At 38.0% G+C, this 13,758-nt stretch overlaps 1 protein-coding gene across 1 annotated transcript in view; it reads right to left on the bottom strand.

Annotated features, from left to right (window-relative positions):
- LOC140146340 (breast cancer anti-estrogen resistance protein 1-like) overlaps positions 1 to 7,099 on the bottom strand; it is a 114,288-nt gene extending 107,189 nt beyond the window's left edge. Inside the window, 1 exon segment of the mRNA XM_072168149.1 lies at positions 6,977 to 7,099. The gene's annotated coding sequence lies outside the window, so the exon portion shown is untranslated.
- Between the last annotated feature and the right edge of the window lie 6,659 nt (positions 7,100 to 13,758).

The raw sequence follows: 13,758 nt of genomic DNA, 5'->3' as shown, positions 1-13,758 counted from the left end.
CAACCAGTACAAGTTCATTCAAGTCGGGCCCCAGTAATGTTAACGGTCAAAGCTAAATTCCCCAAACCTGTAACTATGTAATATGATGACCGTTTTTAGAGGTTTTTCATGTCAATATCAACCCAAATAAAATACCATTTTACACCCCAAGTCCCAGCGTTACTCACTCAGTGCCTCCGATTGTCGGAAGTTTAATCATTAATCCATTAAATGATGTACATGTACCATCGTACGGTTTCGTATTTCTATGCCACTAGTTTTAATATTGACAATGTGGCGACCGTCTATAAATAAATGATCACGCATGCTCAGTTATGACTTTTAAGGTCATGTTCACATATGAATTATTTACCCGGGACCCGAGTTAATCCGGGTTGTACCCGGTCCCGGTTCAAAAATCTCTGTTCACACTATAGCCACTCTCATGAAGAAAATTGACCCGGGTTGATTATTTTACCTAATAGTCTGGTCGTTGAAGATGAAAAGCAGGTGCAACCCGGAAAAAATTGGTACAAAGCTGATTTTTGCACCGAAGAAGCAGAAGGTATCATAGAATATCATATCCAAAGTCCACCAAAATCCACTTTGGGGAATTCTTTTTATCCAAGATGGCCGCCAAAATGGCTGCCACAACATATAACTAGCTGTATCTCAGCTTCTGAAGCAGATATGATGATTTTAGTGTCTTTGAATAGGTTTAATAGGTCAGAGAATTCAAATTTGCACAAGTCTAACACACTGATGTCTTCATTCACACTGTAATCCAAGATGGCCGCCAAAATGGCCGCCGTCAAATATGATTAGATATATCTCCACTCCTGAAGCAGATACGATGATGATTTTAGTGTCCTTGAATATATTTTATATGTCAAAGAATTCAAATTTGTACTATTCTAAAACACTGATGTCTTCATTCACACAGGAATCCAAGATGGCCGCCAAAATGGCCACCACCACATGGTATAATTAAGTATATTTTGGCTTCTGAAGCAGATATGACAATGATTTTAGAGCACCAAGTCTTCACTCACACTGTAACCCAAGATATCCCTCACCCCACCCAGGTGCAATGGAAAGCTGTTAGGGGTAGTCACAGTCGTTGTACTGATGAACCCTGCACCATTTGTAGGCTGCAACCTGGTTTCGACATATTCTAATGACAGTGGAATAAATGTCAAGCTCTTTGAGGTTGTTTACAGCATAAAGCACTATATAAATATCTATTTATTATATATCAGCTTCTGAAGCAAATTAGCTGTCTTTTGGACTCATCTGCAAGTATAATCGCCTCAGCATTTCGGATATTTTCTCCTCTGCAATCTCCAAAAGCTGTGACACTTGTTCAATTTTGCGACAGGAACATCCATTATTTCCACAAGGATTCCTGGAGGGTAGTTTACATTTGCATCGTATAAACTTAAGCAAGCTTTGTGGTGCTGCGTCTTCCAATGCTAGTACGGTGTCAGAGCGTTTCCAACCCCATTGCTTTGGACCCAAGTCATTGTTTGAGAGCTTTCTCCGTAGTATGACCTGCAAAAGAAATCGCAGACTGAAAATATGCTGCTCTTTCAGTAGGTGGAAGCTTCTGTGGATCAAGTGATGCTTTGTTTGGTGATACCATCGCCATGAATTTAGCGAACCGTAAACCGTTTAAATGATCTTTTTCTCTGCCACCATATAAGACAACAAGCTGTACCAATTTGTTCTACTGCCGCCTCAGGATGATATCGGCTGCAATTCTTCTGGTTGTTTTTTTCTTCTTCAACAAACTTGTTTTTCCATGTCCAAATGTTGCAGAAGTGGAGTCACAAACACAAAGCTTGCTTACGTTTGTACGACTCAAATGTAAAATCCTCCGAGTCCAGGAATTCTTGTGGAAATAAAGGATGTTCCTGCTGCAAAGATGGTGAAGATTGCAGAGGAGAAAATTGCCCAAACGCTGAGGAGATTATACATGTACTTGTAGGAAGGGTTGTCTATTCATCCCAAAATATCTAAATTATTCCCTCACGCTATCGGGCTGTGGCCACATCCTTCCCCAACCTGAATCCCACAAAAAGTGGACCCAAAAGGAAACTTTTATGTCTGTTGCTACAATGTACATGATGTGGTGTCATACCTTTCCTTCTTGTTTCTTGTTCCTCCCTTCTGTAAATGTAGGTATTTGTCAGATCCGGAAACTATTCTTTTCGTATACAACTGTTGCCTTATTTTAGCTAATTGTGAGTTGTTCTATTCTGGCTTCCCTACAAATATCACATTCTTGGTATAGCCAGAACATGGCAATATTGCATCTAAGGACTAACGGTTTAAAGGGCTCAAGTAAGTCAAGTCAAGTCAGGTCAACTTGGACTGTCAAACACCTCGAGGCTCTGTATTATTTAACAGGGGTATACATAAAGAGTTCAGCTTTTTTGGTTTTGATTTCCAGCTTTTTTAACACTGTCTTGTTCTATACAAAAGTTTAGTATATTCACAAATTATATAGCTTTCTGCTAGCTGTTTTCATGCTTTTTTTGTTTTTCATCTCTTTTTATGTGTGGTGACTCACACCCCTGGTTTTAAAAAGCTGACAAGTCAGCCTTATAATTAAAATTCTTCTGTAGATGGTAGTCGCATGGCACAGTTTGGACATTGCATAGAAGATAATCAAGGATGTTGATCTGAAGCTGAGGTTAAAAGGGAAGACAAACTATTTTTTTCATAGAGCTAATGGGGTTCTGTCTTCTCTTAGAACCCCAAAATGCTGCCTTAGATAGTTAGGTGTCCTTAAAGAAAATGGATTTTGTATATATGCAAAGTAGAAACCAGCACATAGATCTTTGTGTGCATGACCTATTTACGAATCCAACGAGCCAAGCCATGGTCAGGATTTGGTCGGCCATGACGGGTCCCCGCATTCACCAAACTGATGTAGTGACTGCCCAATGTTAGAACATTATTCTTTTGTCTACGTGTAACACAGGTGATAGAATGCAGTTTAAAATACCCTCCAAGGCCGCATCATTTCACATTTTAGGTGAGATGGAGCCGACCGGGGACCCAACTTTGGCAGCCATTGAGGTGTAGGAATGCGTGAAATTGGATTCGCTCTATAGTATCACCACTAGTCACTTTTCCCCATGCAGGGAAGAACTACTAACCCAACTCTTCCCTGTTTTATGCTAAAACATTCCCTTGATTCCCTCCAAATCAATATTTTTGAAAGGATATAAGTAAACGCCAAAGAACTGACTACATCATACATGTATGGTAATGATATACCCATATGGGTTATAATTCTTCCCCATATGAAAATGCATCAATGACCATCTATTTTATTCCCAAAAGGGTTTTAGATAAATACGGAATTGAATTCTGCGTCACCTAAAACCTGTTCAAATACTCTAATATCATTGTCATATCTGCTTCAGAAGCCAAAATATACATAATTAGCCCTATATCATGTGGTGGTGGCCATGTTGGGGGCCATCTTGGATTCATCATCATCCGCAGCGAACTTCAGAAGCGGAGATTATATCTAATCATATGCGGTGCCATTTTGGCGGCCATCTTGGATTCCAGTGTAAATGAAGACATAGGTGTGTTAGATTTGTACAAATTTGAATTCATTGACCTCTTAAACCTATTCAAAGACACGTGCACTATAATCATCCCGTAATCATCATCATATCTGCTTCAGAAGCGGAGATATATCTATTCATATGTGGTGGCGGCCATTTTGGCGGCCATCTTGGATTACAGTGTGAATGAAGACATCAGTGTGTTAGACTTGTGCAAATTTGAATTCCCTGACCTCTTAAACCTATTCAAAGACACTAAAATCATCATCATATCTGCTTCAGAAGCTGAGATACAGCTAATTATATGTTGTGGCAGCCATTTTGGCGGCCATCTTGGATAAAAAGAATTCCCCAAAGTGGATTTTGGTGGACTTTGGATATGATATTCTATGATACCTTCTGCTTCTTCGGTGCAAAAATCAGCTTTGTACCAATTTTTTCTGGGTCAAAATGTCCAACGACCATACTATAAGCCTACTGATGATGCAGGCGTATACATATTCTGTCATTGACTATTACCGGTATATATAACAGGCTCCCGGCCTAACTATGCTAATTTTTTTAATTTTATTTTCTAATTCCACCTTATGTAATTTATCTAGTTGCTTCTGTGTCTTTAAACGCACAAAAATAATTGTTATATACTTCTTGATTCGATAATACTAGTAATTTGTTTGCATGAAAATAACTTTCTTATCTCAGGAATAGATGTTTATTGATTTTATTGCCAAAGAACTGAATCATTCTTTTCCCAGTGCAGACAGACACAATAGAAATGGGGTGATAATGGTTGCGTTTACTTCTAGTAATGCGGGTCAAACAGTGAATTTCTGTTCACACTACAATTGACCCGGTCATACCGGGTTTGACCCGGTTTTAACCTACTCTTTCCTAGGTTGAAAAAAATTGACCCGGGTTGGTTTTTTTGAGGTTTTTTCCTGTTCACACTTATAACCAACCCGGGTCTAACCCGGGTTGTACCCGGGACCCAGGGCAAAACAGGCATAGTGTGAACACGACCTAAGTCATAACTGAGTAGAGCTAATGGAATTCCCCGTATGTTACTGGAGGGGGTAGGTATATTCATTATATTGGGCAATTCAGTACTAATTACGGTATTTCCTTTCTCTTGGTTTCTTTCTTTCTTTTTTTCTTTTCTTTCTTTTATGTTTTTTTTCTTTTTCCTTTCTTCTTTTATGTTTCTTGCATTTCTCTTGATTGTTTTATTCTTCTTTCTTTCCGCGATCAACTTTGATTTGCGTGTGTACCAAGTTAGGCGAATCACTGCGCGAATTGATTCGATGACCCTGCAGCTAAATCAGCTCCATCGATATTATAATAATTTATGCATATGACGTATTGGGGAATACCGCGGAATTCCCATCCTGATTGGTTGTGCAGAGTTGTTTACAGAAAGAATTCACGTGTTCGGAGATTAAGAGATGAAATCGTCCGTGTGAGGAGGAATAGCGAGAATGTGCGCAATTCTAAAAATAACATGCCCTCAAATTCACCTTGGGAAACCCGACATTGAAGGGCGCAGGGACTTCACGTGTCGAGTGTTAAAGTGTTTACAAATTTTTCCCAGGGACGCACTGTACAGTCGGGGGCGTGTCACTGAGTGGATAATATTTTGTGGTTTTTAATTCGGTCTATCAAAGGGTGGATACATCCATAAAATACAGTATGAAACAACATGATTCTTGCGGTGGTAACAACGTTTTTTGGAAATATGGTAAGCTTAAAGAATTGTTGTGTACTTTTATTACTGTCAAGTTCAGAGATCGGTAAGCTAGATCGGCAGCTGATAGCTCATCTGCCGATTCAGATTCAAGGCCGATGCAGTCCATATCGGCACCGATCTCCGATTCACAGATCGGTATCGGCCAACATTAATTTATAGTTCAGTTTTTTCATCTCAAAACAAATAATTAAGTTACAAAAATAAGTTCCCGCGTGTAACAAGGCCAGATTTTGTAATTATAAGCAATATATTAAGAAATTAAAGGCATGCGTTTTCATTGCTCAAGTGCAGTTAACCGAAATGTGGGATTATGTGGCATGTATCAAATTCAAAACTTTTTCATTTTAAGGACTTAATGAGACAAAAAATATGTTGAATGATTCGTTAAAAGTTGTGTGTTACTGTTTATGAGCTTTCTGTGTCACTTTTTAATATTTGAGTGACTATAATGTGAGTTTTTGCCAGTTTTGCCATTTTGCGGTTTAAACCAGGCAAAAACTGGCAAAAACAGTTTTTGCCACTTTGCCGGCAAAAACAGGTTATTGCCGGCAAAAACCAAACCCTGACTTGTAGTCTTTAGTAGTAGGGTAGCCTACCCTGTGTAAAGATAGTCACTTGTGCTGAGCATGAAATTGGTCACTTATCGCTCACTGTTCAAAATGTGACATCTACACCAATTACAGTCCCCGAAACTGTCTACTTTTTAGCCGACCTCAATTCAAACATTTAGTGATAGTTAAAAATGCGATCCCCAACCCTTTGGTTACCTTTGGACGAATTTTTCAAATCTCCGCATGAGTCTCCGTGTCTGAAATTCCCGGTACAAACATCGAAAATGTCGCAATTCTCAGTTCTCGGTGATGATACTATATCCGCATCGCTGTTTTCATACATGAATATGCATATCTCTGACCCCTGTAAGGTCAAAAGCGTGGCGTTGATTTCAACCAATCCGATCCACCTTTTATTAAGCAGCTTGATACTGACGTCATATCTGAGGTGACCAGGAGGCAGGAGCTACCATTTTGGTAAACTGAACTCGACTCGCATGCGTTCTTTTGGTTCACATAAATCGAACAAAATTTTCAATAACGGGTAATAGTATGATTTCAATTTTTTATTAATGAAGTTACTTGTAGTTTTGAGGAATGACAAAGTTGTTTTTGGAAACTTGTCTTAGATGTTTGTTTCAACTGATGATGTAGGATCGCAAGGCAAGGTGAGTGAATTCGTGAAGAGATTTGCTTGTTTGAGTGATAGTAGGATACGGGATGTAGGCTAGTCCTCTGTGTTTGACCGGCTCCGACGTCTCAATTCACAACGTCTCAATTCGTACCTGCTCACCAGACAGCAATACTGCGTATTGCTGTATGGAACCAGATATAGTAGTAGGGTAAGTTTTTCTGTAAAGTGCAATCCCGGAGTGCAATGATCATTTCTTTGAAATTGCGCTATATAAATGCCGTTGTATGTATGTATGTATGTACCCACCCGGTATACCCACACATGCTGTTGTTGAGAAGTCATGATGATCAGATGATTGAATTGAACTGAGAATGTTTTTTTTTCATGACAATGTTGTGCGCCTGTAATAAAATAAATCAACCAATGTGCGTCTGTTAATACGGTCTGTACTCTTTTGAGGTTTTGTACAGTACTCTTAACTTACCTTGTACTTAAAGCTAAGCTTAGTGTTCTAAATCAACTTAAAATGTGATAAAGAAGAGCGATTTTACACACACACAAATTTGCTTGAAATCGCGATCAGCTGGGCAATCAATCAATCAATCAATCATCAACAAACAGATCAGTGTTTCTAGTTCATTTTCTTTGGTACCAAATTCTCAAAACTCATAATAAATTTTGAATTTTCTGGATCATTTAATTTTAGGATTTCACTTTTTAGAAACAGATAGTAATTTAGCAGGTTGTTGACAATGACATTTAATATTTGGCCAATGTGTCATGTGTGTGAGGGAGGAGGGGGGAATAATTATCTTCTTTTTCTCGGATTATGTCAAAACTTGTTATAATACACAGGGGAGGGATCCTGAAAAGTTCAGCAAGTGCTATATTCCTGGAATATAAAATTGATAGTGAATAATAAGTAGGTGACATCATCAGAATTATGGAAACTTTTGAGCCTAGTAAAGTAGTATTATTATAAAATGCTAAATTGTTTGTCTAAAGTACATACAAGTATAATACATATTTAGAATGGCAAAGTTTTCACAAATCTATACCGTATAGCTCCAAATTCTCTACTGTGATCCCTTCTTTCAGGGCTCTTAGATTATTTCTCCTATCAAAGAGGAAGATTTAGTATTTATAATCTTGAATCTTGAATCTTGAATTGTATACTCCAGAAGAAGCTGAAAACTTGTCCAAGGAGTTGTGCTGTGCTGACGTGCTAATCGTGCTCAAAAAAAACATTGAGGGGGTGCAAGTAAAAAACCACTGCTCCTTAGATTTTGTGATGCGTTGAGGTTGGCTGCATATCCCTCAGGATTGGTAGTGCCAAACTCTGGAATGTGTGAAGTGAAGGAGCTATCACCACAGATGTAGGAAGCCTATTCCAAATAGGTATGATGCGCACGAAGTAGGAAAATCTGTAGGAGTTAACCCTGGCCTGGATGTTTTGGTAGCAGCAGATGTTGGAGACTCTTCCCGGTCGGTTGGATGGAATAACACAACTCGGAAAGGGGATGTTAACAAGTCCATATTTGATCTTATAAAACATAGAACATAGTTGAAGCAGCCTACGAGTAGATAGAGAATCCCACAGGTCCTGGAGCATCTCAGTAACGCTGGCTGTCCTTTCGTAGTTATTAGTGACAAACCGAGCCGCCTGACGCTGGCACAGATTCCAAGGAATTCACTTGACCACTGGCATATGGGCTCCAAGCTGCTGACGAATACTCCAACTTCGGGCGCACTAAGGCTTGGTATGCACGCTCCTTAACTTCCCTGGGGCAGGCAGATAAATTTCGCCTGAGGACGCCTAGAGTGCTACGAGCTCTGGATGTTATACTCTGCACGTGGTCTTTCCAGTCTAGGTGCTTGTTGATGGTAACTCCCAGGTACTTATGTTTAGAAGATTCAGTGATGTTTTGACCGTCCACACTGTAGATGTGCTTCAGCGGTTTGGTTTTGCGTGTAATTTGAAGGAACTCACATTTTGATGCATTAAAACACATTTGCCATTGGTCGGCCCAATTGAAGACTTTTTGAAGGTCATTTTGGAGCTTTATTTGGTCTTCGGTGTTGTTTATTTCCCTGTATAAAATGCTATCGTCCGCAAACAGACGGAGGGTGGAACTCACGTCGGACACAATATCGTTAATATAAAGTAGAAAAAGGGTTGGCCCTAAGACGGAGCCCTGTGGTACGCCTGATGTAACTGGTGTCCACTTGGAGTGTGTGGAATATTGCTAAAGGAAAGTACCGTACTTTAATATGATTTCAGAAAGTGGAAGGTCAATTTTGACCTGTAGATGGCAATGATTCTTTCTTTGTATTTTAATTTCTTTGATTTACCACACATGTACATGGATATGTATCTGTCTCGTAAGAAATCACTTTTTTTTTTTTTTTTTTTTTTTTTTGATTTGGTTTACATCAAGGGCCCTGAAAAGTTTTTAACCCTCCTAAGGGGGGGGGGAGACCTGAAAAAAATGACCACACATTTTCCTGGGAAAATTGAGTTTATATGCTTTTGATGATGGGGTTGACCCATAATTCAGTGGCGTGCGCAAAGGGGGGGCCATGCCCCCCCTTTTGTTGGTCATTCGGGGGAAAAATGCCCAAATTTGCTCCTAATCAGACTCCATTTATTTATTTATTTATTTATTTATTTATTTATTTATTTATTTATTTATTTATTTATTTATTTATTTATTTATTTATTTATTTATTTATTTATTTACCGGTATTTACTCATTTTTAAATTTTGATCAACTCCACCCAAAATATTTGAAATTTGAGCCAAAATCAGGCTTTTTATGATTTTTGAGCACAAAATCATTAAAAAAAAGCCTGCAGCCAACTTTGTTGCGCCTTTAAGGCCATAGGCCTATAGTTTTGTTTTTTGTTGTTTTTTTAAATGAAAAGTCATGTTATCATCATCAGGAGCATCCTCTACCCCAACAACTAAGGGGCTGTGCAATAATTATGAGCCATGGGGGAGGTTAAAATTGGGGGGGGGGGGAAGAAATTTTTGGCAAGCCGAAAGGGGAGGGGCAAGCAATTTTGGCAAGCCGAGAGGGGGACAAGCGATTTTTAGCACGCATTCATGGGGCGCCTTTTTAATAAAACGCTCTAAAAAGGCTTAGAAAAACAGTACGGAAACGCTTTATGCAAGTTTTCCTGCTCGCTGCGCTCGCAACATACATCTAGACCATTTAAGGTTTGCAATTTGGGATCCAAAAAATTTGGCATGTTCAAGGGGGGGCAAAACATTTTTGGCGGGCCGAGAGGGGGGGGCAAGCGATTTTTGGCGGGCTGAGAGGGGGGGGCAAGCAATTTTTGGCGAGCCGTTTGGACATTTTTTTGGGGGGGGCTCATAATTATTGCACAGCCCTAAACTGATGAAATCATCAGCAGGGCATTCAGTGATATTTGAAATGTTTATTGGCAGCTGGAAGTTGGCGGCGGGCAATTTTTTTATTTTCTTTATTTTTTACAGTAGGCCTACTGAGGTATTGGCCAGGATTTATTGTTTTATTAATTTTCATTTAGGACTAATTTTATGGGAAGGTTTTGTTTTGTTTTGTTTTGGGTTTTTTTAGGAACAGTAGGGGCCTAATACCTACCATGCCTATACTACACCAGGCACAAAAAGAAACTCGTCAGTTATATTCATCCTTGCTGTTCAATAACTTGATAATTTTGGATTATTCTGAAATATACATTTTGTTAATTGGACTTTGCTTTCTCATTTGACACCCTGTTCGTGAAAAACGAACAAGAATTGACCGAGATATGCGCCTCAAACCCCAAAATCAAAAGTTGCATTTTCAACGATTTTCAATGGGAACGCATCGTTGTATTGCACACAAGCACCACGGGCCAATCAATAAAGCACACAGTGCAGTGTAATAGGCACAATTGAATCGTTAAAATTGCAACTTTTCATTTTGGGGTTTGAAAGTTTGGAGGCGCATATCTTGATCAATACTTGCTCAATGTTGACGAACAGGGCCGGGTGTCAAATGAGAAAGAAAAGTCCAATTAACAAAAAGTATATTTCAGAATAATCCAAAATTATCAAGTTATTGAACAGCAAGGATGAATATAACTGACGAGTTTCTTTTGTGCCTGGTGTATACCACTTTCAGCATTCAAAAACGTCCGGGACGTCCCTGTCCCTTCCCACATAAAATTGTGTTTAATTTTATAATTAATATTCATCAAATGCGCAATCTTTTCGGAAATATAGATCTCAGATATATGGGGGCGTTTCTTCGAATGTCAGACGACTCGACCTCCGGACTACTCGACTTCTGACAACTCGACCTCCGTGACAGCTCGACCACGGACAAGTCGACCTTCCTGAGAACTCGAGCTTTATATTCACCGTGCACTTGATGCATTCATCGCCGATGGATGACTTGCTGATCGTGCATTTCATTTTACATCATGTTTAAAGATTTGCTTGCTCCATGTTTTCCATAATATTTATGATGTGATGATTAGAGCTACTATGGGTTTATTTCCTATGGTTTTATTGTCAATTATTTTAGTGATACTAGTATTATATCCAGACTTTTATTACAATATATCCCGGTACAAAATTCCAACGTAGTCGTATATGGGCCTACAAAAACATGTGAAAACACTCAATTTTTTGAAGTTGTTTCTTTCTTATCTCTCTCCCGGGTTATTATAAACTGGTATGTTATCTGATGTCATTATTTATTTATTTATTTATTTATTTATTTATTTATTTATTTATTCCTATGTGTGAAGTCTTGTTTGTTTGTTTTTTGGCTAATGGGGGCTGTACTTCAATACATGTCACTATTATTGTGGTTTTATTGTTAATTATTTTACTACAGTGATATTAGCCGGGACTATAATTAGAATGGTTAAGAAGTCACAATGAAGAACTTTATTAGTTTCTTTGCTTATTTTTCTCTTTCTTGCTGTTACCCCTTATGTATTTAATGCATTATGTATTTATTATGTCATGTTTTATTATTATTATGTTTGTTTATATATTATTGCAATTTTATTTATTTCATTTAGTTAATTAGCAATTAATTATTTTTTAATTATTATTTACTTAGTTGTTTATCTGACATTTAGTATATTTCAACATTGCGTGAGGAATTATTTATGGTATATTGACGATAGGTTATAATAATAAATTATTATAAAAGATAATAGCTTGAAATAGCTCTGCGTAGGAAAGGGATGGGATATCTTGGAAATATTTTGGTATTGTCAACTTGATAAGGTGATTAGCGCAATGTCACATTGTACAATAGAACAATAGCCGAATGGCTAGGATATTGAATTCTTTGGTATTAATCATTGACTAGGCCTAGTGTGCTATTATTTATCAATGGAATCTTTAAGTATAATCAGATTCTAATCATCGATACCAAGTTGAAAAGTTATAACAGTAAGAAGAATAGTTTGGATTTCAGATTATTTCCAGCTTCAGAGCACAATAAGCAAATTAATATTAATTAAAAAAACTCACAAGCATGATAGCGCATGATAGGCATATCATAAAAAAGTCAAAAACAGAGGGAAACAGGACAATAATTAATTTATATTTCTGAAATTTAGCCCTTGATATTTATGATTATAATAGTTGTAAATGTAGAAATCTACGTTTCAGATACATTGATTACAGTAGGCCTATGTATTTATTATTATGTTAAATTCCTTCTGTACTTAAAGTTATGTTAAAAATATTTAACTAATTTCTCCAAGACAAATGCGCACAGCGAAACAAACGCGAGCAGCAGCTTGGAGATATTATACTATTTTTGCTCCGGGACTTTTGGGGTACATTCGGCACCCACGTTTTGCACCGCGGGTATTTCAGTGCTGAAGCGCCGGGTGAGACAGGGGTTGAATCAACGGCACTGCAAGCGAGTACGCTGACAGAACGGACCCGGACGTACGATCGATTGAGTCCCCGGGCCCCTCGGCTACATGTCTGCATAAACTGGTATGTTCTCATCACTATAGTCGCCTGGGGAATTACGAGTCTATTACGGGCCGTTTGCCCGTGTCTTGTGCCGTGTCTTTGTGCTTGCGACGTATCCAGATATGTTTGTTTAATTTAGGGCCTATTATTGCAATTTATTTATTTATTTCATTTATTTAATTAGCAATTAATTAATTTTTATTATTATTTACTTACTTGTTTATCTAACATTTGGTATATTTCAACATTGCGTGAGGAATAATATTGACGATAGGTTAAAATAATAAAATTATTATAAAAGATAATAGCTTGAAATAGCTCTGCGTAGGAAAGGGAAATATTTTGGTATAGAGGGTATGCAATACGACGTCACTCATGACAGAGTCATCCTCATTTAAATAAAATTCTGTCCTCCATAAGGTGCCACGGGGCAAATCGCATGATAATACATTAAAACAGGTGATAGGTATGAATGGATGTGGAATCGATCTAGAGACCTGTCCCTCTGTCATCTTAAGCTATTTTAGAACTGTCCTCCAACATGGCTGCCATCTCAATTGTTATATCGTTCCGGTTGGTTTATTGCATACACTCTATTGTCAACTTGATAAGGTGATTAGCGCAATGTCACATTGTATAATACTAGGAACAATAGCCGAATGGTTAGGATATTGAATTCTTTGGTATTAATCATTAACTAGTGTGCTATTATTTATCAATGGAATCTATAAATATAATCAGATTCTAATCATCGATACCAAGTTGAAGAAAAGTTATAACAAGAATAGTTTGGATTTCAAATTATTTCCAGCTTCATTCAGAGCACAATAAGCAAATTAATATTAATTTTAAAAACTCACAGACACGATAGCGCATGATAGGCATATCATAAAAAATGCAAAACAGGGAAACAGGGCAATAATTAATTTATATTTCTGAAATTTAGGCCTTGATATTTATGATTATAATAGTTGTAAATGTAGAAATCTACGTTTCAGTTACATTGATGTATGATGTATGTATTTATCATTATGTTAAATTCCTTCTGTACTTAATAAAGTTATGATAACATAATTAACTAATTTCTCCAAGCGCACAGCGAAACAAACGCGAGCAGCAGCTTGGAGATATTATACTTGCTCCGGGACTTTTGGGGTACATTCGGCACCCACGGCGGCACTGCGGGTATTTCAGTGCTGCCGAAAGCGCCGGTGAGACAGGGGTTGAATCAACGGCACTGCAACCGAGCACGCAGAGGTGACAGAACGGACCCGGACGTAAGATCGATT

The sequence above is a fragment of the Amphiura filiformis genome, chromosome 2 (assembly GCF_039555335.1).
Source record: "Amphiura filiformis chromosome 2, Afil_fr2py, whole genome shotgun sequence".
Lineage (NCBI taxonomy): Eukaryota > Metazoa > Echinodermata > Ophiuroidea > Amphilepidida > Amphiuridae > Amphiura > Amphiura filiformis.
This window is presented reverse-complemented; position numbering and strand designations above follow the sequence as displayed.